Source organism: Babylonia areolata, chromosome 16, assembly GCF_041734735.1.
Source record: "Babylonia areolata isolate BAREFJ2019XMU chromosome 16, ASM4173473v1, whole genome shotgun sequence".
Taxonomy (NCBI): domain Eukaryota; kingdom Metazoa; phylum Mollusca; class Gastropoda; order Neogastropoda; family Buccinidae; genus Babylonia; species Babylonia areolata.
Window position 1 is genome coordinate 12759248 of NC_134891.1, and position 7125 is coordinate 12766372.

The 7125-nt window shown below is 40.6% G+C and overlaps 1 protein-coding gene across 4 annotated transcripts in view; it reads left to right on the top strand.

The window, feature by feature from the left end:
- LOC143291164 (glutamate--cysteine ligase catalytic subunit-like) overlaps window positions 1–7125 on the top strand; it is a 67542-nt gene that overhangs the window by 47223 nt on the left and 13194 nt on the right. The window lies entirely within an intron of this gene.

The window sequence follows — 7125 nt, forward strand, 5'->3', positions numbered from 1 at the left end:
TTGATTCCATGTGTCACTAACACAGGTGGAAAGGTAGATCAGAAAGCTCCATCTTTATTTCCCCTTTCCCCTTTTGTCTCTTTGCTGCCCTCTCTCCCTGTCTGTCTGTCTTACGAATGCATACAGGTCCATGCATGCTTTTGTGTGCGAACACAAAGACATGCATGAACATATGCATGAACAAACGCACGCATATGCACACATACAGACATGCATGCGCACGCACACACACACACACACACACACACACACACATTTCCCACACAGATTTATCCTCATTCTTTTCACCAAAAGTTTTTTCAGAAAATCAACAGTACATCCATGCATCATTTGAGTATAACTCTTTGAGCACAGCAGCCCAAGCCACGTCCTGTTACACTGTGAACACCTTGCTGTTGGCCTGAGTGTAGCCTGGGAACCACTCATTTTTGACTTTTTATACGGTCTGCTGTAGAAGTACTACTGCATGTAGGCACACTATGTTGGTATCATTGTAAAAATATTACTCTTTCTACTTTTCAGTGGTATAATTTTCATGTTACAGAATAATTTATTTTGTGTTGAATGATGCCTCTGAAAATAGTCAGTATGCTGATTGAAAAAAAAATCTGATGAATCCACACAGAAATAATAGTCACCCACTTTTAGTGATAATTGTGTGTCTATAGACTAGTATAGTACATGAAAATGATTAAAAAAAAGAAGAAAGTTTATAGTTTATAATGGTTTAAATAAAAGTTCATGACTTTGATCATGTTTGGGAAATAAACATTGTAAATAACAACACAAAAAAGCTAAAGTAAAATGCATGTAAACATTACCACACACTTACAAGAAGGAAACACACACTGTTTTGAACCAAATAAAAAAAATTACTCACCAAATGAACAGAACCATCACACATAAATCCACATGTGCATGTTTGCTTTTTTTTTATGAAAAGAACTCACACAAAAGTTGACGTCCTGCACTGTTTACACTCCAGGTTCAATTTTTCCCACTGAAAAACATTCACATATTTTTTCAAAATTGTACACTCTTTCTCATGATGCTCAGTTGTAGATAATACACTGTTCAGTCCCTTTATGCATCTGCTGTTTTTGCACTTAGCTGCAAGTGTCTTTCTCAGTGTGCCAGATTTGAAAGCACGGTGCTGCACAAAGTGCCACACCACAGTCTGGGCACCAGTAACGTCTGTTATCTCTGGGTGGTTGCCTGCTTTCGACTCACTCTGCTTGCCCTGGCCCTGGCACAGCACACCTTGCAGTTCTTGTAAGGTTTTGCCTTGGTGGTTTCCGGGATGCTGGCAGGGAAATGTCGACCAGTAAGCCACAGCTTGTCACCCACAGCAACATGCCCAATAGGTACTTCCTCCACTGCCAGCAGCTGTGTCAGCACATCCTTCACCATGTCCTGCAGGGTCTTCTTTTTTCTGCCATGTCGCTGTCTGTGTACATTCAGTATGATCATGGCCTGGATCATGACCATTGTGAGCAGGTGGAAGATAGTTTCTTCCACCATTTCACACTCTTTCAGTGCATTGGGAAATAGGATATAAGCTGATCAGCGTTGTCAGCACCTGCCATGTTTGCAGTGTAACTGATGACAGCCACAGGTTTCTGTTTCAGCTCATATCAAGCTTGTGTGAGGTGAAGACTTCGTCGATGGACTATTGACAGCATGTACACATCCTTCTTGTCTCTCCACCTACATGCAACAACAGCTCCTTTGTGGCGGTAATCAATGGAACCTTTTGGCAGGTCACTTTGACACATCTCACGTGGCATGCCAACCCTGTTTTTCCATACAGTGCCACACACCATGGTTCCTCAGGCTGCAAGGTCATGACACAGCTTCGGACAACAGTAATAGTTATCAACATAAAGTGGATAACCTTTGTCCAACAGTGGCTGCATCAGGCGGAAGACGACATTGTACGGCTTGTTGCTCAGTCGCTTGTCTGCACAAAACGTCTCAAAACAAAATACATAGCCATTGGAACTGTCACAAAGTTCATAGAATTTGAAGCCCCATTTTGTTGGTTTGTCCTTCATATAGACACGGAACTTGCTGCGATCTTTGAAGGGGCACATTGCCTCATCAACACCAGCATTCTTTGTAGGAACATATGTGCTTTGAAACACTTGATTCAAATGATCCACAAATGGTCTTATTTCGTGGATTGGGTCATGTCTGTCTTCACCAGATGGCACATACGTAGCGTTGTCATTGATGTGCAAAAAGGAAAGAATGTCCATGTGACGGTTCTTTGACATCAGCTGACTGCAGTACGACGCATGCAGAGATGGGTGTCGTGACCAGTAGTCAAACAGCTTGGGCTTCTTCACCATGCCCATGTGGATGCAGCAGGCAAAGAAATTCCGGACGTCATTGATGATGACAGGTCTCCACCTTGAAAAGATGGTCCTTGGTGGAACAGTCCCCCCACACCGTCGTCTCTTCTTTTCAATGGCACATCTGTTTGAAAGAAAGCAAAAACAAATAGTGAAACATTCTTTATCATTATTTCATTGTCATTGATTAAATATTTTCTCCTTCTGTCATACACTTACAGTTATACTATCGCTATGATTACATTGTTTACCTCATACAGAACTGAATTTTAATCCATGAAAAGATCAGCTCACACACACACACACACACACACACACACACACACCCAAAAAAAACCCACACTGACAGTCACAAAGACATGTACAATATAATGAAAAAAGAGAGACTAGAACACACAATAATCATGTTACATAATGATAACAAATGAATAATTTGTAATGTGGAGTGATGGCCTAGAGGTAACGCGTCTGCCTAGGAAGCGAGAGAATCTTAGCACACTGGTTTGAATCACGGCTCAGCCGCCGATATTTTCTCCCCCTCCACTAGACCTTGAGTGGTGGTCTGGATGCTAGTCATTTGGATGAGATGATAAACCGAGGTCCCATGTGCAGCATGCACTTAGCGCATGTAAAAGAACCCACGGCAACCAAAGGGTTGTTTTTGGCAAAATTCTGTAGAAAAATCCACTTGGATAGGAAAAACAAATAAAACTGCACACAGGAAAAGATACAAAAAAATTGGGTGGCACTGTAGTGTAGCGATGCGCTCTCCCTGGGGAGAGCAGCCCGAATTTCACACAGGGAAATCTGTTGTGATAAAAAGAAATACAAATAATAATGATAATAATAATAATGGACAGCTAAAGGTGATTTACAAAACATGGTTTTATACATAACACATTATATGTATGTTATATAAATATTCTAATTCTAAACACTAAACACACACACACACACACACACACACACACACACACACACACACATACAACATACATTGTGATACATTCAAACATACATGTGCATACCAGCTCTCCTCCTCACACAAAGAGAACCACACACACATGCTCGTACACATGCATGCGTATGATTACTCATGTACTCATAAAAAAAATAATAAATAATAATAAACAAAGAATGTTGTCAAATAACTGACCTGGCGTATTCATTTGTCTCATGTTTTATGCTCTTCATGAAGTCATCCGTGAAGAACACACGATATGCATCGAGAGCTGTCAGGTTGTCATTGTTTGCAAACATGTGTTCTTGCAAACCACACTGGGTCGGGTTTGAAGTCGGGTTCTTGGGGAAAATTTTGATGGTTCTTCACCCATGTTGTCCCATCATCGTCTTCTCCTGTGTCGTCTGATTCATCAGTTTCGGTGTCAGCATCATACAGGGGTCTTCTCTGTCCTCTTCCAACTCAAAATTGGCGAACAATTCTATCGCATCGCCATCAACTTGACCGCATGCATCACTTGTGTTGGAGGAACCAGCGGCTTCGTTGTCGCTTTTGTATGATGAATTATCATCATTTTCTGGAATGTCATGAGTGAAAACCTCTTCTTCGACACTTCCTCCACTACTTTCATAATGATCTATATTCAGATCCTCGTCTGAACCTTCTTGTAAGATCAGTTCAACCACTTGTTTGTCACTGATATTTCTCCGATACCTCGCCATGTTGTGTCAATAGTGAGAATGAAAGCGTGACGGGGGGTTGGTCGTTTTGAACTGAATTTAGCCAATGAAATTCAGAGTGACAGTGTTCAAAGGTCACAGATTGTGATGTAGGATAAAGGAATTTTCTATCAGTAGTCTTTGTTTGACTGAAAACGGAGCAATGCGGTCATGGTTAATTATAGAAACCTGCTGCAAAAATCCATGCAGCGTGTTCACAGAGCCTCACAACACGCTGCGATGATTCTCGCAACGTGTGTACAACCAGTGGGTGGCCTGCTGCATGTTGCGAAAAAGTTAAGACAGATTTTGAGCCAGCATTTGTCTCTGGTCTCCAGTGACAGTTGACTTCATGTTCAGTTTTTTTTAAAAATGGACCATTTGTTGTTTGTGTGGTGTTGGCTTTGTGCATTGTATTGCAGTGTGTTGACACCGCCCTTGTTGGTATGTGCAGGATGTACCAGGCCAGATTTGTTTGTTCTACACAAACACTGCAGTGTGTTTGTGATATGGTAAAATATGCAAATGGTGCGCAAAGAATTTGACTGAACTTGAATAATGACGGGTGTAGTAGCTGAATGGTTAAAGTGTTGAATATCAGTCTGAGGGTCCCAGGTTCAAACGACGCCTGGTGGGTAAAGGGTGGAGATTTTTCCGATTTCCCAGGTCAACATATGGGCAGACCTGCTAGTGCCTGAACCCCCTTTGTGTGTATACGCAAGCAGAAGATCCAATATGCACATTAAAGAACCTCTAATCCATGTCAGCATTCAGTGGGTTACGGAAACAAGAACATACCCAGCATACACACCCCTGAAAGCGGAGTATGGCTGCCTACATGGCGAGGTAAAAACAACCATACACGTAAAAGCCCACTCATGTACATATGAGTGAAGGTGGGAGTTGCAGCCCATGAATACTGAAGAAGAAGAATGAACAAAAAACTCCAGACACAGACCGAGATGAGAACAAAGAGAATATTTTTTGCCAGTATTAAAGAATGCAGCAACTTGTTCTGGTGTTGTTCATTCACTCATCCTAACTCACCACTTCATATTGGATTTGTATTTGTATTTCTCTTTTTATCATAATAGATTTCTCTGTGTGAAATTTGGGCTGCTCTCCCCAGGGAGACCGCTTCGCTACACTACAGCGCTGTGATTCGAACCAGCGCACTCAGATTCTCTCGCTTCCTAGGCAGACGCGTTACCTCTGGGCCATCACTCCATATTGCACAAAAACATACCCAAACCAATGCAGTTTCTCCTTTCAAACTGAAACATAATCATTTGCTTGCACCACCGCCAGTTAAAAAGCTTTCATTTCTGACTTTAGATATATATATGTATTTATGTCTGCAGTTTAGAGGTAACTGCATAATCAAATGTCCAGCCACTCATTTGGATACACTTACCTCCCTTGCAAATGGCGCCTGTCATGATGAGTGTTTGAAGCAGTTTCTCTGCAAGTTTTGGCTCAATTTTGATGCTGTTTTTTTGCGTTTTATAAAGCGAAAAACTGTTGAGTGTGTTAACATGGCTGCCAGAACTTGCAGTACAGAAGAGGTGGCAAGGACTTTTTTGATTTCCTGTGCAGCATTGACAATAGCAACAACAACAAAAATGATAGAAAAGTAATATTGTTGTTGATCAAGAAAACATATCTTTAACATACTTTGAGCTTGATTTTAATATTTGTGATTTTTTTAGAGGTGGGTGATTATTTTGCAAAAATCACTAATAGTTCTGTTAGTGAAAGGGTTAACAAAAATGATTTTAATTATCATAATAATGGGCACATATAATGGGTTCTACCTCCATTCACACAGCAATAAATGAATAAAGAAATCAATAATAACTGTAGAGGAATGGTACAGAAAGAAAATATGATTGATGATGAGAATGTACAGGACTGGTCACATGAAAGAAGTACAGAATGTATCCCTGTTGAGTGTAGTGGTGTTGCCTCCCCAGTGATGAACAGTGTGAAGCAGGGACTGATTGATTGATATTGATACTTGTATAGCGCCTATCCTTGGTTGGAAACCAAGCACTAAGGGCTTTACAAACACAGGGTCATTTGCACAACAGGCTGCCTACCTGGGTAGAGCTGACTGACGGCTGCCAGTGGGTGCTCATCATTCATTTCCTGTGTCATTCAATCAAATTTCAGACATGCACACATACACACTCAGACAGACATGTAACATTTTACGTGTATGACCTTTTTTGACTCACTTGTGTAAACAAAGTGAGTCTATGTTTTAACCCGGTGTTCGGTTGTCTGTGTGTGTGTCTGTGTGTCCGTGGTAAACTTTAACATTGCCATTTTCTCTGCAAATACTTTGTCAGTTGACACCAAATTAGGCATAAAAATAGGAAAAATTCAGTTCTTTCCAGTCATCTTGTTTAAAACAATATTGCACCTCTGGGATGGGCACAAAAAAATAATAAATGAAGCCTGATTATATGCAAACTGCATTTACTGTTATATTTATATTTTTTTTATTCTCTAAACTTGGCACTTTGATCTGATATTCTGACCCAACAACAAGAGCAGTCATTATTATCATTTTTTGTTCAAACAGGAACTTCTTTTGCTAAGCATGGAAGTTTTATTTATTTGGAAACGTTTTGGTGCAGATAGTAAAAAAGGGAAATTACTCTGTAATTAATGCTAGGGGACTTGATTTACTTTTAACTCATCTTTCTCATCTTAAACATTACATTTTGAAATTATACTCTATACATAAAAAGCTTGGATTTTTTTTTTTTTTTAAGTGTATCACAAGTGAGTCTTGAAGGCCTTGCCTCTCTTGTTTTCCTGCCTTGTAGGCAGCCATACTCCGTTTTTGGGGGTGTGCATGCTGGGTATGTTCTTGTTTCCATAACCCACTGAATGCAGACATGGATTACAAAATCTTTAACGTGCGTATTTGATCTTCTGCGTGCATATACACACAAAGGGGGTTCAGGCACTTGCAGGTCTGCACATATGTAGACCTGGGAGATAAGAAAAATCTCCACTCTTCACCCACCAGGCACCGTCACTGAGATTCGAACCCAACCTGGGACCCTCACATTGAAAGTCC